This window comes from Rhagoletis pomonella, unplaced genomic scaffold, assembly GCF_013731165.1.
Source record: "Rhagoletis pomonella isolate Grant_MI unplaced genomic scaffold, Rhpom_1.0 Rhpom_scaffold_00004, whole genome shotgun sequence".
NCBI classification, from domain to species: Eukaryota; Metazoa; Arthropoda; class Insecta; order Diptera; family Tephritidae; genus Rhagoletis; species Rhagoletis pomonella.
The window spans coordinates 6,405,273-6,430,826 of NW_023458558.1; positions in this window are offsets into that span (position 1 = coordinate 6,405,273).

Below are 25,554 nucleotides of genomic sequence, written 5' to 3' on the forward strand. Positions count from 1 at the left end.
ACTCTACTTACATATGTTTCGAAGTCATGTGACTTACGGTTCCGAAGTTATAGCTGATTGAAATTCGACGCCTGTAAGTTGTTCCGCGCCCTTTTTTTACAAACTTATTCATATATATGGATACTTTACTTTAAACATATGCCAAGTATTTGTCTTCACCACACTTCGGTCAATAAAAGACCGTGTTTTTGTTTTTACAGGATTTTTTCCTGGCCTTAAAATGAATCTGTAAACCGGCTTACTTACTGATAGGTCTTGAGGGTCAACATTTCAAGATTTTCGCACTCATGTATTTCGTACTCTCCTACTACTAATTTTTTCGAAGGTGGGATGAAGTGACTAAAAAAAATGTGGTTCGTCAATTTATATAGATCAAAGGTATTATTATAGAGCAGGTGTCTGAATCGAGTGGCGAAGATTATTGCTGGATGTTCGATTATAGTTTTGCAACAAGAGTTTACGGGATGTACATAGCTCAGTGGTTAACGCTTCTGACTTTGAACATCGATTACGCAGGTTCGATCCCTGCTGAAGTCTAGAAAAGAGAAGTCTGATGAGGAGATGTGGTGATCTCCGAAATAGCTGCTATAACTTCTAATGCTTAGACTTTGTTGCTTTTTCAATTTTATCCCAATAAACAATCGTAGTACAAAGCTCAATAAAAATATTAAAAATAATAAATGAAATTCGCTCAACGCTATCAGAGCCAATTACAATACAAATATCGAAATCTTCTTAGAAACTGGTCAACAATAAATGTGCACCATTATTGCACTAAAATATGTATGTAATGCAAAAACTATACACACACAAACACTGCCCTAGAATGTTTTTGAAATTACTATCTCCCACAGCCTAACTTTTCGCATTGCAGTGCCCTTCATGTCAATGACAAAAAATACATATGTATGTACTTACATAAGTATGTACAGCGCCGGCAAATTATGGCATATTCATTTGCGGTCGCCTAAATGTATACTCTTGCCTTTGTCATGCATTTAATTGTAATAGAATAAAGTCTGTTGGCTATTTGCTTAGCAAAATTGCAATGAACATTGATTGCGCTGTGCGCATAGGTAAGTAGCTGATGTTGATTACTGTTATTATTACCGTTTCTGTCTGTTTGTCAACACATTGCTTTGTTGTCGCCCCAATAATTATGTACATGCATACATATCCACGTAGAAACAAAAATACACCTAGCATGACACCTAGCCGAATATTACGTAGTTAAGAGCGCTTAGCTGCCATAAACACCGCACTAAGTTACATTATTTTATTGAGTGAAACATTTAATTTTGAATGGACCTTGTGTAGGTTGCGCCTTATTGTTGTTATAGTATATATTCAGTGAGTCCATTATTTATTTACGCTATGCCAGTCTTTTATGGTGATTAAGTTCTTACTTTGTTGAGCTAAAGTGCAGTGTACACTAGACTAGCTCGGTCAGCAGACGGAAGAAAAAACTTTTTAATTACTGCCTTTCAGTTTCAACAAACACTAGGTTGGGTAGGCAAAATGTCAGTGATATTTACATTGCCAGCGCGACGAAGCTCTATGTTAAATTATACTCGTGTGTATTTTATGGAAAACGTGTATTGGATCGAAGTTGGTGGCACACTTATCTTAGGCAGTGCACTATCTTCAGTTTTGTGTAGAAAACAAGATTTCATTGCAAAATTGTATTTAAATTAAAACTTAAAAAAGATATACTAAAAAATTCAGTATCACAACTCGTGAAGGTTGAATATTTGACTCGAGATTTACTTGTATGTACTTTAGCTTGTTTTAAATTAAATGCATTTAGTGGCTTGCAAAATTTAATTCCAAATGTACACTTCTCTCATACCAAACATTTTGATTTTAATCTTTTATTTTCAACTCAATTAAAAAAAAGGCCACCCTAGTGCGAAAATTGTGAAATTGTGAATGCTTGGCACCGTTTTGTTTGGTAATTTATGTGAATTACACAGCGGAAATGGCACATGGACACGCAGCCGTAGTCAAACATGAAGAGCACTTGTTTTTTTTTTTGGGAAAATGCAAACAAAATAGGCAACAGTATGGTGTGTTTTGTTGTGAAATTTGTTACAGTTATTATTTCTGCTAAACAACTAACAACACTGATTTAGGTTGTAGACAAACTGCCACCTGTTAAGTTAATTAGTAAAAGAAGTAAAATTAGCACAATGATCCAAGTAAGAATGCAGAAGGGTGTTTAGGTAAAGATCTGCCTAAGTTGAATGGCTTGCATGACAGTAATCTCTTAACGGCATATACATATGTTCACCTGGTAACCGTGGTTGCCGTACGTACCTCACCTATCAAATAAAATCTACAAAGCAATCAGCTTCCTAATTATGGGCATGCACCGTTATATGTAGGCCTATCAGCATGAGTTTTAAGCGTGAACGCGTCACGTGCTGATTTGGCGACGAAAAAAAAACTCTTCGCTTTGGTGTCTGGGGTCAGCGCACCATAAATGCCGCCCACAAAAATACTCTCCGCACTTTGACCAAATTAATTTTTTTTTCAAGCAAGCGCTTTCACTTGATCAAACGACTTTTGGACGTGATTAGTTATAAACGCGTGAATGTACATATACATATGTATGTGAGCGAGTATGCCTGTAATTGCATCAGACACGTAACCGAAAAGTTGCCAAAGCGTCGATAAAAGTTTGACGTAGATTTTCTTTTGAACGCGCGAAAGTGTTCGTCCGCACACAGAGCACTGGCATTTGAACTCGCGCGGGAAGTTGGTAATTTACACGCTGGTTGGTGGTTATAAAAATAGTAATGGATAAGCTAAAGTTTTTGTGGTGAATGTACGTGGTTGCACAAAAGTACAAACGCATGTTGGCGCTGAATTTTCGGTATGGAATTTATTGTCGGTAGTCAAGCTCGATTATTATTGAAGTGAAACGGAAAGTTTTAATTAAGGATTGGCAAGGGAAATTGTGATTTTTTTTTTTTTTTTAGTTTAGAGTAGATAGGATAGATTACATGGAAATTATTTAGTATTAATAATTAATTATTTAGTTAAACTTATAGTAAATTTCAATTAAGTCTAGTATTAGAGTGCAAGAAGCACAGTTAGCTGGAAAACTACTACTACTATTTTTGTAAAATATTCAGCTTTATAGAGATAGAGATTTTTTGTTAAAATATCAAAGTGTTCATTATTTAATGGCTATTTCTGGGATTTTATGGGATTTTTGGATATTTTTTTCGAGTGTTTTTAGGTGTTTGAGTTTTCCGGAATTTAAGAGATTTTCTTGAGATTATTAGATTTTTTTTTAATTACTATGAGACTTTTCGGTGTTTTTGGGATACTTTGATTTGTCTTTTTTTAGAGATTTTTCGGATTCTCTCGAGATTTGTTCATGATTTTCCATGATTTAAGGTACAATTTGGTTTTCCTTAGTCGTTTTGTGTTGGGCCGGTGAACATTTCCCTTTATTCCCTTCGGAATTATACCTGATGCAGAGTTGTTGATTTACATCGAAACAGTGATGTTTCTGAGCTAGAGACATCTGTGGTTGATTGTGAACTGAGTTCAACTTTGTAGTAGAAGGATTTTCAGTTAAATTCTTGCGTAAAAATGACCGAGATATAAACTTCCCGAAAAAAGTCCTTCTTACCCACTTAGGATGAACGAATCATTACATAACCATTTGAAAATTGAGTATGAGAATGGGAGTAAATATATTCACATTGCTTTTGATTGCTTTACACTATTTTCACTAAATAACTACTAGTTGCGACAGAATTACTTTGAAATAAAATGGTATGAAAGGATTGATAGGCGCATATCAGTTTAAATACCAAAGGCTATAATCCTTATTTGGGTGCTCTTTCAATAGGACGGTTATGGTTATTTATATCCCGTTTACATGGATATATTTCAAGTATCCTACGAGTTGGAAAACCATCGTCAAATCAAATTAATGTCTTATCCTCACTACTTACTTGGATTTGAAAATGCAATACCTTTCAGATCACAGTATGCTTTTGTTTTAAAAATTTACACATTTTTTAACAAATATGTTATTTTCGAAATGCCTTCAACGTGCTATGATAAACTTTGCTCAACTAACCCTTTGCTAATTTCCAATTCTCATTTCGCTTAGCAAACATGGTACAAACGCATTCCTCGACCCTTCTGGTCGCATAAATTAAAACTTTACACAATTACATACATACACCCACCAAATCCAACAAAACAAAAACGCATTCAACTACTTTTTCGTATACATACAGGGCATGACAAGGCCGAGTGCGCGAGTATTATGGCAAATCTTGTATGCACCGTTAATCTTAAACAGAAGCTGCAGTTAACTATTGCAAATGCGAGCTACCTGCATGGCGCACAAGTCAATTATGCTATAACATATCTGTGGTCATAGGCAATAATCGCCTAAGTCGAAAAACCTAAATTCAAGAAAAAAACGCTTTAAGGATTTGAATTGTAATAAATATTAACCTTATGGGGAAACCAAAATATTTTTTCATCAATAACTTTTTAAATTAAATAGTGTAGTTAACGAGATGGATGTTTCACATGCACATGGAATAGTAGTTGCAGAAAACGATATCATAAATATGTAACTCAATTCTTTCTTAAGTCGACTTGGGCGATTGTTGCTTCTAACCACATATATATACAAGTATGCATACATACATATGTATGTACATGCACACTTAAGCCAATGCGAATATGCACTAACTTAAGCTGACGAATGCATACTTTTGCGTCTACTCTGTCCATTGTGCCCATTATGAAAAAAGGCACAAAGACTGCTGGCGAGCTAGCTGACCGTACACTTTTTAATAGTGCATTAAATTTACTTTAATTTATATAGTGGCCCGTGAAAATGAAATGCAAACCTAAGTTGCGAAAAAAGCGAAATTAAAAGTAAAATGTTGAAATTGAAAAAGTACATTTTTTTCTGCACGTTTTTGGTTTTCTTTATGCACGCGACAGTTTAGTCCTCTCAACCTAAATAACTGCAAATTCCAGCGCATATACGCACCGCACATGTACGTATGTATGTACATATGTACCATACCATACAAAATTACTTGATGGCAATCTGCGGCGATCTGTTAAACTGGCGAACTGGCGTACTGGTGGCAACATTGCGGTGCTTTCGGCTGCGTTGCGTTGTTGCTTGAAATAATTAAAATGTTTGCTTTGTGCCGCGAAAGCAAATCCGCGCGTTTGTATGTGTGCCTGTGTATTTGTGTGAATTGTGTGAAAAGGTCACATTTGTGTGTGTGTGTGTGTGTGTGTATGTTTATTGCTGGCAGCTAACTAAAAATGTGCGCTCGTGCATAACAAAATGGCAAAATGGCTGCATTCATTCACATGCATTTATTCACACATACCCACTCGTTGAGCCACCCATACATCTCTCAGTACATTTGTAAGCACATGTGCACTTTAATTGGAAATCATAATGAACAGCGGTTGGGTAATTTTAGAGAACACTCAAACGCCCCACACCCACATGCCGCACACTCACTTACAGCCAGCAAATAGTTAATTGGTGTACCTACATAGATTGGACTTCTATTAGCAGAAAGGGCCTGTGTGCCGAGAGCGTCGGTGACCGCTATTCTTGAGAGTTATGTATGCAGCATAGGGGCCCTGATAATAACTGCTGCAGGCCAAACAACAATGGCTATGGAATTTATATTTACATATGTATAGTAAATATGGATGCGCCTGTGGGTGCCTGGCTGCCAGGTTGCTGGGCTGCTGGGCTGCTTGGCTGATTGGGTATGCGTGTGCAAAATGGCCTGTTGACCGTATTTGTTTAACATGCGGTCAACATTTGATTGCGCGCCTATACTCACCTACCTACATACATACATATATATATATATTTATATTCAGAGCCCCATCGAGTTACTGCATATGTGGCAATCGACTGCACAGCAATTCTGCTGCTGCACTCCCTAAACTCCCAATACAATGATCGTGGTACACCAGTGCGTATACGTGCTCTGGCAGCTTTGTCACTTGCAATCAGCAACTGGCAAAGAGAAGTATATGTATGTACATATGTACCTACATACATACATGAATATGAAATGCATGAATATGACGTGTAATATGACACTCCGCTATTTTAATTATATGCGTTAGCTTGTCTGTAATGTCCCACTAGAACTTGAAGGGAGATCTCCCAACGTGAGGAATAAAAGAGTACTCCTTTTCGCCTGATTTCGGAGCAATAGGGGAGATTTGTTGGTTCTGACCTCCTTTATAACTCGCTTAGGAGTCAAATCGAAGATCTTCTAAGTGAGCAACAAAAGAATACTCCCAGAGCCATGATTTTGGAGCAATAAACGATTTTTGTCGATTTTGTTCTCCTTTATTACTCGTTTAGGAGCCAAACGGGAGATCTCCCAAGTAAGCAATAAAAGAATACTCCCTGAGGCATGATTACGGAGCGATAACTGAAATTTGTCGGTTTTGTACTCCGTTATTACTCGCTTAGGAGCAAAAAGCGATGTCTCCTAAGAGAGTAATCCTGGAGGTTTCCTTTTGATTGATAGGAGAGCTATGGGCACCTCGTTCAAAAGAAATTGCGTATTATTGGAAAAATTTATCATAAGGAAAACTACAGAAAATATTTCATATAGAAACAATATAAGGAGGATGCAATAAATGAATGACGATAGCACTCAGTTAAATGAATGACCATCGGTATGTATTGCAACTTCTGTTTAAACTGATTAAATGTTGTGTTATATATCGCTAAATACTTTTCAGATTAGCAAATTTGTGTCAGCATTTACGTACCTGGGACATAGCTATCAGATGGGCTAAGTAACCTTCACATTGATCGTGGTTAAAACAAGAAAGTTGTATACACTCTCCCTACTTGCGTGAGCTGCTGAACACCCAAGAATCCCTGACACCAGGAAATCATGTAGTTATCTCACCGTTTTATTATTATTCTGTTTTACTTTGAATGCATTTACCCGCATTAGAATTCCAATATTAATCAAAAATGTAATAAGTATTACTTATGTATGTTTTGTCTGACGTCGTACTTATAGGTATCTGTTAAAATCTTTTAATATTGTATACATGAATGAGATTAAAAAATTAAAAAAATCGATCGCGTAAATAGCAAAATCTTTTAGCTTATATGTGAGGCAATGAAAAGCTCTTTTATTACTCGTACAGGAGGCTTTCGGGATGCCTCTCATGGGAGCACTCCCTTATTGATCGTTCGGGAGGAATGTGGGATGTTTTTTTCTATGTGCACTCCCTTGTTGTCTTTTTGGGAGGTATAGGGAAGGATTTTATGGGAGTACTCCCGTATTGCTCCCTTAGGAGGTTTGTGGGATGATATTTCTGTGTGTGCTCCCCGATCGCTCGTTTAGGAGGTAAAAGGGACTACTCCCCCTCCTAGGACATACAATGTTAAAGGGAGTATACGAAATTACATGCTTATACACAGAAGCATAGGGAGCAATGGGGAGTATTTGTATGCTCCCAAGGGAGTACTCACCGAGCAATCGTACGATGCTCCCAAGTTCTACTGGGGTGTATGTCGGTGTGTATGACTATGCAAATATTTACCTTGCATGCAAATGTATATTTTATGCCTGTGGATGTATATATGTATGTATGTATGCATGGAGATAACAGCTGTATGCAAGCCTTCTATGTTATTCTGTTGAATTTGCTTTCATTCGCAAACGACAAAGAGGATGGATTTCAAATGTGGTTTGTTTGTAGAGCCGTACATAAGATTACGGTTGTATCAATGAACTGTCGAAAATTACAATATTATTGGTTTGACAGCAAACTTATGGGTGCATTGGGCATTATTTGAGACAAAGCAATTGGTAAAGATGAGAAAGTGAAAGGACAAACAATTTAAGACCGCAATAATATTAAAGTTTCAAAACAATAAGTAGTATAAGTGAATTTTCATAGAGCAAGAGATCGTGTTTTAAATCTGAATACTATAAAGGGGCAATTTTGATGAAGCTACCTTCTAACAGTTTTCATACACTCAAAGTTTTAGACGTCTTATAATAATCTTCCAATCGCAAAAGAAATTACTTTCCATTTTAAGAGCCTTGAAAAATTTTGGTTGCTCTCCAATTGTTATGCATTTGACTTTTCTTTAACACAATCTAACTTTTAATTATTGTTAAATGAAAACGTAGCATAGTTAATTTTAAGTTTATCGAATAACCTTAAGGAAACCTTCAATTTGCTGGTTTCAAAAAAAAATGTTTTCACATATACAGCTGCGGTCAAAATAATAGCACTGAAATTCGTGACGATATTGTTACTAGCTTGTGCATTTTAGTAGTTTAGCGTTTAGGTGGCGCACGAATCGATATATTTGGTGAAACAGTATTTATGGTCCTATTTCGTTCATATTTAGAAAGCTTACTTTAAAGACATTTGTTTTTAATTTTATGGCTGAAAGTATGCTCGACAATCACTTAATTTAATCAGCTGACCACAAGTGTACATTAATGCATTTAATGAATATCTTGTGTGCCATTCATCAGAATTTTTATAAATATTGAAACCACCATTTTTTACTTACATCTGTTTGCAAATGCCCTGCAGCAAATCAAACTGGTTCAGAACTTGCGCCGAGCTAGCCTGAAAAGGGGCGATACTGGTTCTTCATCTGTCCCAACTCAATGCTTTCAACTGTCTTTTTATACCCGAGCGCCCTTGTGCACACTAACTAAATTTTATGGTCCGTCCAGCTCTACATCCCTTTTGCAGTAGTTCAGAGACAGTTCTGAAATTTGTAGGGCGGAAACAGCGCTTTGCCAGACTGTCTCTAAATTTTTCTGCAGAGTAACTATAGAATTTATGTGAATGATATCACAATTAAATTTAATATGGTATCTAATCTGATTGCTTTGCCTATGGGTCAATAAGTCGGCTACATGCATAAGTATGTATTACGGCTATCAAAACACAACAAAGGAGTGATTTGAAAACAATCAACTTGGTTGAGATAAGGAAATCAATGAAGCACTATAGAAATTGGATACATTAATTACTATGTATATTAGGGTGCGTCGCCAAAATTTTTTAGAAAAAAATAATTCTAAAACCAAATTTTATTTAAAAACTCGATTTTTGATTGTATTTTGTAGCTCTAGCACATGCAGGTCTTAATATTTTTCCGAAATTTTGTAGTGGAAGTCTTAAAATACATATAAAATCATCGAAGAATATGAGCGTACATAAAAATATGATGAAATACAATAAACTTTATATTCCCGATCAAAAATCAATTTCGATTTTTTGTACGGGGAGTAAAACGATCTCTAATTTTTATAGATATTTATTATGCACGGCCAGGTACTAGATTGGATATTATTTCAGTATGCCTTGAGTCGTGAAAATATGCCCTCGAATAACTTTAATTTATTTGCGTCGGCGTTACGACCAAATTAATAATAAGTGAAAAAATAGCAAGTTTTAAAAAACATTTTCTGTAATCGAAAAATGCATTGATTTCAAGGCTCGGATAATTTTTCTTTTCCATGAGTGTTAATACAATCATCAGAACTGTCGAGGAGTACCTAAATACATACTAAGGTAACATTCTGGTTTGTTGTCTGTTAAATAAATATGATCATACCTAAATATATATACATATATATGTACATAATCGCACTACTACACGTGTATATGAATAAATGTTAAAAATTAAGCAGAGCACTCCTTACGCCTGTGTTATTTTCCCACCAGAGGCTTACACTGCTTTGGAATGCTTCTGTTTAACTTGGTTACGTAGACACATTAGCGACGAGCCACGCTCATTAAAAAGTTCACAGCCGCTTTGTTACGCATATGCCGCACAATGGGACTACAGCGGCCAAAAGTAGTAAAAACGTGTTAGCGAATTCTGAAAGAGTAATTACGCAGTTACATAGCAAAATATTCAGCTAACCCAAACCAAAAAGAATTTTTTGATGGAAATGCATATTTGCAATCATGACACCAGCTTAAAGTAGGAAAATTTGGATTTTGTTGCAAGTAATTTAAATAAATTTTTCCACTTGTGCGCATATATAAAAAGCCAATCTGATTGAAGAGCAGTTTTTGAATATACTATCTGTGGTCAAGCATTGCTATATATTTTTATACATCTTTTGAAATGTATGAAATAGCTTACTTTGAAATTCTACATAATTTTGTGAGACTACAATTTTTCGAGTGCTTAATTTAAAAAGGGTTATTTAAAATGGATCTAGGAAGCGAGCTAAATTATTCTTAGGACAAGTAAATATTAAATATGCGTGTCATATCACAAATAGTTGAAGCTGCGAGGAACTTCGAGTTCAACTTCTATTTTCTTCCTTTTAAAGACCCACCTCCTGTAAAATTTATTGAATTTTTATTGTACAGCTGAAGGGAAAGACTCTGGTGTGTACATAAAATAAATAATATGCAATATAAAATGGAAATTGAAGAAGATGTAGATATTAACGAATGTAGACATTTTCGAATCACATTCAACATTCAGCCAAAAATAGTCGCTTCTCTGGACGAGATCTGTTTTCGATGGCCTTAGCTCAGTTTTTGTTGTATAAAATGTAGGTAGAATTGAAAGTTTCAGTGTAAATACATATCATACACTTAATTTAGTATGCAGGTATTGTAAATGTTTTCATTTTGTTATTTTTAAAATGAAGAAATGGGAACTTCTTTAGAAATAAAATAAATGTGCCTGTTCATTTTCACCAAAATGCATAAAATTTAGTACTTGGAGCCACAAAAGTTATGTAGAAGGTGGGCGCGGTAATGAAAAATTCGTTATTATCTTCCAAGTTGGAAAACTCTGCTTTAAACGAGCAGGGCACAACGAATTTCATAAAAAAATATTTATTTTTAAAATTGCGCCTGTTTTTCTAGAATTACTGGCCGATTATGTAAACCGATTTTGACGATTTTTCAAATTTATGATTTTCTCGTTAATACCAGCATATTTTCTGAATTTCGTCAAAATCGGATAACATATACTATTTCCGCCCACAAGAGCTGTGGGCGTGGTAGCGCGTTGAATTTTGCCATTTTCCGTATTTCTTCATTTCTAAGTGCCGAACAGCTCATACACGAAATTTACTTTTGGCCACAGCTTATATGGGCCCGTCCCACTGTGCGCCGTGGTCTCAGTGGGATTTCATGTAAGTAAAGCGATTATGTCATGTTATGTTAAATACATAAGCAGTTGGGCAACTGTGCATGCAAATTGTTGTGTGTAATGATGAAAGCGATGTTTCAGTATGTTTATGTGTATGTACATATGTATGTATGTACATATGTATGTGGCAGCACACATATGAACATAATTTAATTATCTAATTCACATAACCGATGAAGCCACAACTAATTTTCAACGCTAATAAGCCTAATTAAAGTTACATAAATTGCCATTATGAAAGTACATAAGTAGCACGCAGGAATTAGAGCGAATGTACGTTTGTAGATACATACATTAGGGTGGGGTGTATAATTTATATACTCTGTACTGAAAGTATGCACTTCAAATTAAAAGTTCAGAAGACGCTTTGAGTGAAATTTCTATTTATATAACGAAATAGTTAAAGAAACTCATTTAGGTTCCTTATACTATCTATCTGCCATTTTTGAAGAAAGCTCTGACGTTACTGAGTGAAGCGAGCGCGATTTTTAAAATTTTATATTCCCGTACATTAGCAGAAAAGTTCTAAATAACTAAAATTTAAGACATTATTACAAGTATAGAGGCCAAGCTCGCTAATTTTAATTTTATTTCTGAAATTCGAAATAACGGTGCAGAACTTTAACAAAATTACAGCATTATAGTTCCGGGAATTTCAAAAAATTTTTCAACATCAAATTATCAAATTAATGATACATTCATAGAGCTGAGCAAATGGAAGGCAACGCAGGGCAACAGTGTTGTTTTTACTAAGTCAACTTGTGATTTGTCTGTTTTGCTGTATTTATTGTAACTGAGCCAAAGTGAACCGCAGAGATCTTGTTGTAATAATAATATTGGTAACCAAATCGATTAGACAATGGGTAAAAAATATCAATGAAAAAATCGAACAAAATATCGATAACATAATCGATAAAAAAGCGTTAAGTATTTGTGGATAACCAAATCGGTAAAAATATCGATAAAAAATTGATATAAATATCGATAACAAAATCGTTAAAAATAACCATAACGAAATCGATAAATAATCGAAAACAAATTCGATAAACATATCGATAAAAAAAATCGTTAACCATGTTGATAACAAGACCAATAACAATATCGATAAAAATAATGATAAAAATTGATTGAGTCAGTGTCCCCATCTTTATCTTTTTCTCTATAATTACCTTTATTTTAATGTTTTTCCTCTTTCTTGATCTTTGCTATTATCGGTATCCTCATACTCATCTTTTTCTTTATATTCATCTTTGTTTTTACTGTTATGTTTATCACTTTCGTCATCTAAATATTTCCCTTTACCTTTGCCCTTATATGTATACATAATTAAAGTGTTAAAAAAAAAAAATATCATCCAAATCCATTCAGTAGTTTTCGAGATTAGTAGGTTAAACTTACCGGAAGTTAATTTTTTTAAATGGGTCATACATGCTTTTACCACAGATTCGGATTCTGCGGATAAAAATACATAACTTTTGTATGAAACTTTTTTCTTGAAAATTCCAGTTTAATCCTCTAACTTCTTCTAAAATGGACGCAAGCATTTGTATTTGAAAACGAAAAAGTATGAATTACTACGTTCGGGAATGTTAAAAAATAAACCTGAAAATAAACAATAAAAGTTAAAACAATAACGGTTTTTTACAGATTTACAAATAACATTGAACATTTATTTTGATTTTTTTTTTAATATTCTCACTACCTGAAGATGCACTAAAAACATGGACGATGAAAAGTTCAATATGTTTGTTTTCAAGCACGCTCATTGAGTAAAAATTCACGAAAGTTTTCTACTACACTCGGAAAAGAGTTTCGTTACAACAACTAGTAGAAATGTTTCTCTCAACACATGATTTATAGTTGCGGAATAAAGTTACCAAACCCTTTGTTGAGAGATAATTTTTTGAGTGTATAGTTCAAAAAAAAAAACAAAAAACAGTTCTATGCAATAATTTCAGTTTATGGCCTGTTGCCAATAGCAATCAATTTGATGAGGCCATAATCATTGTACGCCCTTGTAAAACTTGTAATAACTGCGCAGTTGGCTTGTTGTCAAGTTGTCTGTTGGCCAAGAAGGGCACTACACCTGTTATCAATAGTCTTGCTACTTGCGCCTGTCTACACGTTTTCATATTCTCCCGCACATCTGTGCGCCTGTTATCCTTCCGCCTGTCTACTTCTGCCACTTTGAACGCCTCTCAACTTGAATGTCTTGTTTGACATCAAACGCCAATTTGGCAGACGACGTGCGTAATTTTATTGCACTGCTGCTGCTATCAACGGTGATTTATCGCCCAATCGCCCCACCCCACTTTTTTCGTCTCCACTCTATCTCCATTTGCTACTTTCGATTTACCTATGCCACTCGTCTTTAGAAACCGCCAAATTGTAGTCACTTTAGTACTCTAACTAATCGTATAAGAAATTATTGCCTCTCGGCTCGCGTCAGCATTTTCATTGTTTTACGTTTAGAACTTGAACTATTGCCGCTTTTTCGCACGATTCGCATCCCTCGAAATAAATAGAGCCGCACGAAATAGCACAGAAAAGCTAAAAATCACTAATTTTACATAGACCACCACAGACACAGCTAGTGGTGGCTATGGTTTCGGCTTTGTTATATTACTAAAATGCACGGTGTGTCACGTGTGTGGGCGCTTGCGGCGAGGTTCGTAATGAAATAAAATGTAATGCTAATCTATACCCCATTCCCCAAAGTATCTTATGGAAAATAAAGTTACTACACATATATACATACAAAATTACATATGTAGAGAGTTAAACGCCTGACGTGTACATAGCACACATGACTTGAAAGTTGGCTAAGCGCCTGAAAGTGCCCCGCTCACTAAAGTACACATTTGACCACACGACCGAATTGTGTTTGCTAATTTGTGGCCGTTATTTTGCTTTGCCTCCGGCTCACATAGACATGCGTATGTGTAGCCACCCTGCAAGAAATCTGGCTAGCTCAGGACTAGAGTAGAAGTAGACCTTTTGCCGACAGTACTGGTTTTACTGTCCAGTTTTACACGGCGACATCATTGGCGGAGACAATTGTCGTCCAGAACATCACTTTGCAACTAGTTTTTCACCGGATCCGTTTTGGACAGAATTTTTTTTTTATAAGAAAATGTTTTTAAAATTCGATTTTTGGATATTTTTTGGTTTTTTATTTTATTTTACATATTTTATATAAAAAAAAAATAATTACTATTGCGGCACGCAACAATTTAATTCACTAAATCTGAAAACTCACAACTGCCTCCACCGGGATTTGAACTCTCGACCAACAATGCTCGAGTCGGAGGTCTTTTCGCTGTGCTACTTTCATATTTTACGAGAAGTGAAAATTTGTACACTTACACCGCAAGTTGCAACTGTACCGCTCTGCAGCCATTTTGCACTAGTTGAGAGGTAGTTGTTAAATATGTAGTTCGGAACTAGCCCTTTGCCAGAATGTCTTTAAATTTTACTGCAGGGTAACTAAGAGCGCCTGCATTTGTTTGTGTAGTTCGTATTTGTTTATGGCATGTTAGTCTCGGAAAGCCAATACTCTACCTTACTCCCATATTAAGCTTCTGGTGCAAGTACAGTGTTTTGTTAGGTCAAATCCTTAAGGCGAGTGAGCAGTGCAAAAGGCTGTGTAAAATAAACAATTCTTGCTAAGAAAACAAAGTATCTAAGTTAATGACAATGCGTTCCACTTGGCTGCGCTAAGTAAAAGACATTTTTCTAGCACTTTTAGTCTGTATTTTTTTACCTCCGCGGGAGATGTGATTAACTTCTCCTATTCACCAGGAGATATATGTTTCTAGCATTCAGCTCTCCTCGATCGGCGTTTCTCCTGTGTAGACAATAGGCACTTCTGTAAAGGCGCTGTTGGAAAGAGATGGAATCTATCTCCAACTGTAATCTACTGTAAGGAACTAAAGTCAAGCTGATTATGACATACGAAACCATGGGGATTCACTTGCGAATTCTACATTAGTTAAGAAATCAGAATGCCTGCAAATGGCTGCCCTTTTTGGAATCAGTGGGTGCTTCGCAACGCCTATACGGCAGTGCTTTTGCACCCGTAGACAATGCAATGGGTTTCCTTCAATACGGCGTATGAGCACTCGGCGATCTTTGGAAAGTCGACTTGATGCCTCAGGAAATAGATCGATGCGTACCTAATTGGGTCTTTCTCTACACACATCTAAGGAGTGAATAAAATTGTGGCAGCCTCTGTATTCGAGGACCAGTAAACTTATTTGCGACTGGACCTAATATCGAGTTGGAGGAGTTAATTTTTGCCAAGGACTCTCCGTTAATCTCGCGTTAAGGCTACAGAGTTCTGAATTTCAAGCAGGTGACTGATTTCGTATCTGTGTAATACCGATTAGAATGGATTGAAAGCCATTTGGAAATTAGAACTCTGGGGTCGCTTATTGTTCGATCGAAACTGGTCTTAAAGGATTGCCAATAGAGGGCCCCGGTAGTGTTTAAGCCTACCGGAAAATGCGGCCTTCAACTTCATGTTAAAGTGTCACCATTTTAACTCATCTTACAGTATGTGTCGCTTCATCAAAGTGCAAATACAAAACTTTATTCGCGGTAAACATCGTTATTTGGCTTTCATCTCAAGAAAAGTGCAGTAGAAAGTTATGGGCTTACGAAGAGCATGTTCAATCAATTTTATTCTGTGAATACTGGTTCCGACGTTTCAAAAGTGATTATTTTGATACCACCGACAAGGAGCTTGAAGAAGGCTATCGATGTTTATAGACGCTGAATTGGAGGTAAATTACGCAGACCACCTTCAAACTCAAGACGAGCTTGCGGCAATATTACCGAAACAAACCGAAGTGGCAGCACGTCGAATCCGGTCCGCCAAAGACAAATAACCATGGCATCAAGAAAATAATGCTCTGCATTTGGTGTGACCAGAAAGAAATTCATACAGGAGCTTCCGAAAGGTGGTTAGATGATCGACGAAGCTCTCTTCAAACAACAACTGCTGTTATTCTCAAGTAGCACACTGGTGTATAACTTGGTCTAAATTTACGAATTTTGGTATAAATCTGATTAATTGTACCAAAATTCACAAATTTACACCAAGTTATACACCAGTGTGCTACTTGAGTTGAGGCGATAGATTGCCGTGCAATTGCCGATATGGGCGAAAAACTCGAAAAAGCGGTCAAAACTTAGCAGGCCTTGCTCCCATCAGACTACCAATTCTTGCGGTTGTTGCAGAACGCTGTTACGGGAGTACGCTTCACTTCAGTGACGAGCAGTTTTTGTTTTTCTAGGGCCAAAATTTAAAATTTCTTATATATTTATATAAGCTGATTTATGGAGCTTTACGGCCGGTTAAATAAAAAGCAAAACAAAGTTTTCTTTTATCCTCCTACGCGTTTCGGCGTTTCGGCAGTTTTATTGGCGCAGAAATTGATTCTGCAAACCTCTTACAATGACCACTGTGAATTTGGATTTTCTGCATTAAACATTTACAGGTCGTAATTGTAGCCTATTTCTAGGCGATAAAACAATTTTACGTTACTTATTTGTAAGCAAAATTCCTTTGATTTTGTTTATAGGTGTGTATTTCTTTTTATTTGTTTACTGACACAACAATGGCTGGAGGATATGTGAGTATGGAAGCATGTTGGCACATAGCTCTTGAAAATAGAAGTGAGCTCTTTGATGGCCACCCTCCGAATAGTAGGTTTCTGCTCCAAGCCTCAATGAACACTAAAGCCGAAGGTCAGTGAGTTAATTTTCTTTGGTATAACATTTTAGTGATTGTCATACATATTTACATATGTATGTATGTGTAAGCGCAGACGTGGTTTCAGATGGAAATCGTAAATTTTTATTACATCCATAGGGGACACTAAATGAATTTGCCTAGACGAACACAAAACATGCACTCGCATGTGTGGTTGTATACATACATAGTATATGTTTGAAGATTCGTACATACATACATACATATGTGCGCACATCTGCTTTGAGAATATTAATTGCGTAGAACGAACCACCGGCGCCTTAAAGTAGGCTAAACTGCTTTAATTCAATTCGCTAGCTGAATTTATTGTATGTATGTGTTCTGATGTAAATAGCTCTTCTCTAAGGGTTGGCTGTACTTGACTTACAAATTATACGTTTGCATAAGAACCGTTCTTCTATTATAAAGCCAACTGAAGGCGTTTCCGCTGGAAATCTCTAAACAAATAACACATCGGCCTAAAGATATGCAGCGCGAAAACCGAAAAAGCTCAGTATAAAATCGTAAGCCTTATAGATATGCCATTTTTCCCTGGAGGCGATGTATATTTTTAGGCATAAGCCTTATTTATTTAGAGATTTTTAGCGATCCAAATTTAGCGAAACGCTTTATGGAATCCGAATGCAGGACTAATTCAATTAGCTGCAGAGTTGGAGAACGGTAGTAATGTAGAGTATACGTTTCTAAAGATTTCCAAGTGTTCATATGTCGAGATAAAGCGGTGCCGAGTATCTCATAGAATCAAAGAAGGGGACAGTTGCACGCTTTTACTGCTTAAAGCTAACCAATGTAAGCTTTTTTTTTAGAGGATTCCACCTGAAAGCGATCCCGTAAAATATATTTGACTTGATTGTGGTTTGCAGATAAACCTTATCCTCGTTGTTTTTCTCGCTCCTCAGTCTTTGGCTTTCTGGATAGATCAAATACTTAACCCTTTCACCGAGCACAAGTACACCGCCGCCGATCGAGGAAGTTGAGCTCAAGTTACTTAACATCGTCTGGTCAACAAGGCGATAGCCGTATTTCTGGGACTTATAGAAAGCCTGCCGCCAGCAATAAATTTTTGATTAAGTTGAAATATCTTTGCAGGCCTATGCTGACAGGCGATCATCGGACAGCATTTCCTTTCTCTAATATGTCGTTGATGGTGACGTTCCAGGAAAAAATCAAGAATGTCTTCCTACAGGGTTACTGCTACGATAGTTTTCTCGCACATGTTGCGATACTTCGAACCCACTCAGGTTTTTTGCAGCCGTCACGGCAAGAATATTATACAAAGTACGTCGAAATCGAGAAAGATATCAACCACCAAATTTTAGTATGCAAGACAGGATGCCTTGATTTGTTCCTTAGGGTATAAGTCCACTACTCACTGCACGATTTTTCAATAGAAACTCGTCTATGCAGATAGGAGTCAGTCCCACTTTGTAATTAAACCTTTATCAGTGGCACTATGAAATGGAAAAATGAACTCGATTTAAAGCCTGAGAGCAACTATAACATAACATCGTCGATCCACTAAACTGTTCATCTAAGATGCTACATAATTTTGTATTAAAGCAAATGCGTCACATCAGAGTTTTTTAAGTGATAAGAAAACTCACATCACTAAAACCGTTACGCTACTTCCATACAAAGTACATGCCATAATTTGTTTACCAACATACATAAGCATAGTCTTGAATTACATGGTTATCCTGTTTAAATAGTTACTTTTACATTAAATAAAATGAATATTGTCAACACGGCTCCGATTTCAAACACGCCCCGTGGAAGAAAAAAACCAATTCTTCCACTTACAAAACAAAACAAAAAAAAATAAAAATAAAACTCGGCAGTATTTGACTTGAAAATACGTGCCTGCACGCGGACGCTCCTATATACGCCTACTATTTCTTTTGTAGGGCATAAAACGAACATCCAGCTGACATGCTGTTGGGTGTTGTTGAAATGATTTGTAAACAACATTTTGGGAAGGACATTTGGGGTGTTTGTGTTGATGAGCTCTGCGACCGTCCCATCCGCATGCATCTAAGTATGTACATATTTCATCAACACCAGCTTCTGTACTTACTAAAGCTTGGCAGTCCCACTGGGCATTTTAAACTTGTTTTCATACTTGTTTTTTTTTTTAACAGATGGAGCACATTTTTTTTCTTCCTCTCACTCATGTCCATACTATTTTTGTGGTTGTCCTGCTTTTTGGTATTCTATTTTGTTTGGACTATCCCAGTTGTTATTATTGTTTGCGCCTAAGTGAACTACTACATTTGTAGGCCATTTGGAGTGTGGCATGTGGTAAATAAGCTAAAGGAATTACACAGCTTACTTGGCAGCGGTTTTTTTCACTGCTGACCGCACCAGTGATCGAATATAAAGCTTCTCTCTGAAAACTGACTTGCTTTCAAAAATGTGTTTAGCAGATTTATGGAAAATAGAAGAGCTCGCCTACAAATTTTATTTTCTTATTTTGCATGGAAAACATTTCGGATAGAAAATAAAATTGTTAACAAAAATGAATCTTAATGAGGCGTTAAAATTTGATGTTTACATCCATATGCTGGATACGATGAACAAAATTTGACATGTTTTATAATAAAACGAAACTGATTTTTATTGGCATAATGAAACTGAAATGACAACTAGGAACACCAAAACTAAATCGCAGCATGGAGCAAGAAGAAGTGAAGAATGCTTTAACAGCGACACATACAAATGTAGCGTTAGGGGGGGACTAAAAGTGTCGGATATTAACGAAACAAATGCTTGCCATATGGTTCAAATGACTAAGGCAGCTTAGTACCGCGGAACGGATAAGAGTGGTCTACATCTCAAAGACTCCACCGCATAGATTCGGCTGAAATTGAGCCTGCTCGATATTAGTAGCCAAATCAAGTAATCTCTGAGAGAGACAAACCTACCCTCGAATGGTGCATCGTGGAGCTGAGGGGCTTAGGAGTACCCACTGAAACATTCAATTCAAATAACATACAGGCCTCATCTGAGAAAGTTTCAGTGTCGGATAATCATAATTTTGCAAAAATGAGTTCTTCCTCGATCAGCACCTTTAAATCTAGGAGTAGTTCTATCCGGAGAGCCGAATTCAAAAAATATCTGCTACCAATGCACTTACTTCGGTGTTTACCTGGGATACTGTTGAAATATAGCGACCATAAGTTAGTTCCTTAATCTCCATGCTCTTTACCCAAGATTTCAATGCTTCCCCTCTTAAGGCTTCAATTTTGTCCCAGGCGGCCAAATGGGAGCCCTGAGTCTTTTAGCTACATTTATCTTAAAATAACTCCAGAGTACGGCTTGCTCGGCTTTGTATGTAGCTAGGAGTTCCCTAGGGAATTTACTCTGCTCAGAGAATCCTTCAAATATTTCCGAAAATCGAATTACGGAATAGACTGTATATTCGCTGCTGTCAATTCAGGGGCACTTAATGTAGCCACTATGATTTCAGCAAGAGAACTATGTACTCACTGACAAGACCTGCGGTAGTCAAGTTCTGACTGAAAGCCAGGAGCGTATTCTCTTCAGAGCTTGGGATGTATTCCGTGTCATCTCTACGTACCATAGTTTTTATTTGATGATTTCAGCGCATTTAAATTTCTGTTTCCACGAGTATGCACTAGGTATATTACTTAATATTTTCTATTAGTGATCTGCTCTGACTTTTTAGTTGAGAAAAGTCTGATGTTATATTTACGAGCTCCTCATCCAACCAATTTCAACCGTAACTTTAAAGAAGAAGTTTTATAGCAAAATAAGAATTGTTTAGCTAGTTAGTTATTTCATTTTAAAAATCATTACAAACCCTCATATCTAGTACAGATTTCACTTGCATCATTACTTCTGAGTAAGATAGAATGTAAATACTTTTTATTTAAAATGCTCTTAAGTTAAAATAAGTTGCCATCTAAACTTAAATTTGTATGCATATTTGCATGCGCTTTTATTTTGACTAAAATAGCTTAACGGATAAAACACGACAGTTCATTTAAATACTCAGAGCACATCTAAAAATTGGCAACCTATTGTAATCACATCACTCTCAAAAATAAATAAATAAATAAAAACATGCATAAATAAATAACTTTCATTGCTATTGTTGTAGCTTATGTAGACAAATATTTAGCGAATTCAAGTTTGACAATAAAATTCCATCATATGACAATAAAAATCGTATGGACAAGAGAAAAAATGTCAACGCCAACCATTTATTGCTTGCATTTTACGAGCACATACAACCATCTATTTGGGTGTTTCGTACGAGTATGTACGTATGTATATGCAAATATGCGTAATATCACTTGAAAAGGACAAAAAAAAAAACAAAAAAATATAGCAGCACTGCTGGCAAAACACTGGCGAGCGAAAATTCAATTCAATAAATTTTCCCGATGGCAGCCTGCATGCAACGCTTTTTTGTAAGTGCTTGTCATACACAAAATCACGTACACACGCACTTACTCAAAGGTCGCATGTAAATACAGATATACACATTTGTGTATTTTAATATTTTTGGAAAATTCTTCAGCGCCCCGAAAGTTCGTTCATCCAGCATTTCAGAGCGCATAGTTAAATGCGCACTTCCGCACATTCGCTTATTTTTGGCAGCAAATCGATGCAATTTCCAAGCACAAATACAAATTTAAATACGTACACACTTAGATATGTATCTACGTGGAATAGTAAAACGCTATGCTGCCTGTGTCATTGATGGCCGTCCATGCCACCGCTACTACCACCATACTCACACCACACATGCACACGCGCGCTCACCCACATCCTTATGCAAACAATAAACTCAATATGTGCATAGTAAAATTTTATTGCTGATCTATCTGGCATGCTGTTGTGAAAGCAGACGAATGAATGAAGAGGCGTACGCAAAAAAATACATAGAACAATTGTGTGTGTGTGTGTGTGTTTGCGGTTGTGTGTGTGTGTGCATTGTTGCTGTGTCAACTATTGTATGGTGTTTTGTTTACATTGTTGACGCCCGCCGCCACTTTTCCCTTTTTGCAGTGAGGTCAACATTATTGAACGAATTTCATGATTACTGCAGTTATTTGTTTGCCATTGTGCCGCAGCAGTTCAATTCGCCGATTTTGTTCTTTTTGCTCAATCTCTGTAATGTACAACAGTGCGTATGAGTGATGAATATGGGTACAGTGGGTGGGTGAGCGTTTGCTTCAAATTTCACGAAACGTCAATGCATGGGTCAATATGGGCACTAGGGTGGTCGTTAGTTTGCAAGTTTTATATTTTATCCAACAAACTAGCTGCCTTAGGTTAGGTTAGGTTGATGTGGCAGTCGGTCCATTTGTGAACCTCAAGGGAAGTTCAGTGATTATGCTGCATGGAACTATTTTGACGGATAGTTCCGTGAGAGAGAGCAGAAAATACGCCTACCTAAAAGGCCCGCTCTGCTCTTAGCTAAAGCTGGGTAGCTACAGAAGAAGTGATGAACTGTTTCTTCTGAAACATGAAATATGAAAATTTATAAAATATCGGGTTCAGCTACTGAGAACGGAAGAAGAGAGAGCTGACCACTTCAGCTGTCGGCGAATGGTAAGAAGAGTAAGATTCCATGAGAAATACCACGAATCGTAGTGGTGTGATATAGTGCAGCATCCTACTCATCAACTATAGTATCAGCGGTAATTGAGATAAGATTTTGTGTTAAATATGGTACAGTGAAATGTCTATAGTTGGAATCACCATTACCCAAAATGTATTTTATTTTCTGAATCCTATTGGCACTCAACTTAGGTCGAGTTATAGAAAATTCAAGTTATAAGAATTCGTGTTATGGAAGTTTGACTGTCTATGGGATAATTGAAAGGCCTTTTCAAACACCAAATTGGTTATAAGTAAATAAAATTAATAAATATTTGGCGCTTACATATTTGCTAGTACTTGGCCGAAGTCTCAGAAAGGCATATTGTTTTTTTTTTATGAGTAGCTTTTAAAACAAAAGTCGCTTATGCCTTAATTCCAAAGTATAGAGCTACAAAGCTTACCATAAAATTAAGGAATAAGCGACCTTTAACTTAAAACGTATCACATTTGAAACTATTTAAAAAAATTAAATACAAAAAAAAAAGAAATTGTGGTAAGTTTGCAATTGCCTCCGAGTGGGGACCTTTATTACACAAAAAAAAAAAAATTGTATTCGTTGCATGTTGCTCGGATTAGGGGTCGAGCCCTGGTGTTTCACTATTTTTAGAAATAATAACTTTCAACGGGAGAATAGAAATGGTGGAAATTCTTTATGCACTTCGAGTATGTATGGCTTAAATATTTAACCCAGGAAGGAATGAAGTTACATATAAACCCTCTCATATTGAGGGAATCGATATTTTAAATTTGTTTTACTGGGGGTATCGGGTATTTTCTGCAATAATGCTTGAATACTTCTAGGTTTTGGAGATTTTGAGAAATTTTTTGAATTCTTTCGGGTCTTTAGGATAGTACACTAAAACCCTATCGTTTACTTTTATGAATGTGAATGCACAAAAAATTAGACTTATAAAATGATTATTATTTTCAAGTCAAAGAGTAAGCTAGACTTTTCATAATTTGGAATCAAACTATCCTAGAGTACATTTTTTTTGCTACGCAGCATTAATGGTGGTCAATCTCATAAGATTTTTTTTTTATTATGAAAATTTGATTGTTGCAATGCTGCTGGCAGATCATTCAGTAAGGGTTTTAAATTTTTTCTTCGGTAGGGCAATATAAAGTTAAGAGCTCATGCGGATTTAAATTTTTTTTTTTTAATACATATTTGCCGAATTCGGTGTTTGCTTCTAATTACAAAAATGTGTTCCTTCTTGAGGTCAACTGTAATTCATTCAGGTTATTTTGGTAATATTTTCTATATGTATGTGTATGTAAGCAGTAAACTATTAAATGTATTCATAAGTGCAAGTAAGCGCAAATGGAAGTGCGAGTTGCTGCTTAAAGGCCTCAAAAAAAAAAAAAATAAAATGAGGTAGCTCTAGTGAGTATAAAAAGAGAAATATTTAAATTAGTATTCAAGCTACATATATAATTTAAGTAATACTCGTATGCTGTATGCTGTTTTTGAAATATTTTACTGCCACTGCGAGACACTTTACTTATGTCAACAGCACGAGCTGACAGGGAAATGCCAATTTAGCATTTTCATTATTTGGGGTCCCAATGACATTTTTCAAATAAGCAGCTGTCAAGAAAATTGTAAAAACTAACAACTTTGTGATGTCCTCCGAGAACATTGGCAGTGTTGCAAATATGTATTCTAAGAAAATAATATGTACTTACATATATGCGTAGATAAGAGCATAGTTTTGTATATGTAAGTGTTGCATATCTGTGCGTTTATAAGCATAACAAGGATATGCTTCAGGACACAGCAGGAGGGCAGTCTGACCATCAGTTTAGGGTGACAATCCACATACATACATACATAAGTGAGTTCTATAAGCATGTACAGACGTATGTACATATTTAAGTATTTTTGTTTGCCCACATCTGAATCCAGATGAACACGTTGATTTCTGACCGGCATGGGCTTGGCGGCATGTAGCTGTACTATGAAAACTTAGCCGGATCGGTTGGAGTCGTGCGATTTAATGCATTGCAATGAGTTCAGCTAACTTGAGTGGACAGCGGATATTGTGCGGTATATCAGTTGAGCTCTTTTAGCGACCACAGCTCAACGCGGCGTCATTGACATGCAACTCCTCATACGTTGCGGTGGTGTTCTCATTGTAAGCCACAGTGCCACAGCGCCACCACACAACGAGCATTGCATTGTCATTTGCTGCACTCGTAAATAGTTGTGGCAACACTCATGGGAGTGCTACTTAAGCGACAGCGCATCGATGGCGTTAGCGGTGAAGGTGACTGTGACTGTGACCTGTGACGGCGACGGCGACGGGGACGGGGACGACGGCGAGAGACGCGAAACGATGGCCACTCTGACTTTAAGTGCAATGACAACGATGCCTGCAGTATACATAGAAAGTGCGCTGCGCTGGACACTTGCATACGCCACACTCAGTAGCAAGTGAACCACTTCTTTTCATGTTGCTGTTGTTGTGGTGTCAGTGGTGCATGCAATAGAAATGTCGGTCAACCAATGTGGTGATGCAGAAATGCAATTGCTTGTATCGTATCAATGTCGTTGACAGTGTCTGTCCACTCTTGTTTGCCATCTAGCAATGGTTGTGCGGTCCAGTTAGGTTTACGTATGTTGCATGGGTAAATATGTATGAAGCGCAAAGTGTTATCTAAAAATTCTCTACCTAATTTAAGAAGCGAATAATGTGATTTAAAATTACTAAGATTTGCTTTAAAAGTTTGTTGGCAAACAGAATTAAAAACAAAACTAATTTTCGGGCAGGCAAAAAAGTATGTATAAACATATCCTTTTATATTTTTATTTGGCACTGTTCGCGATTTGTTCGATTGTTCTCTAGGAAATCACTAATGACTTATTTTTTTTCATAGGGTTGCCATCTGTTAAGAAAATTACTACATTTAATCCTAATAAGCGTAGGCGTCA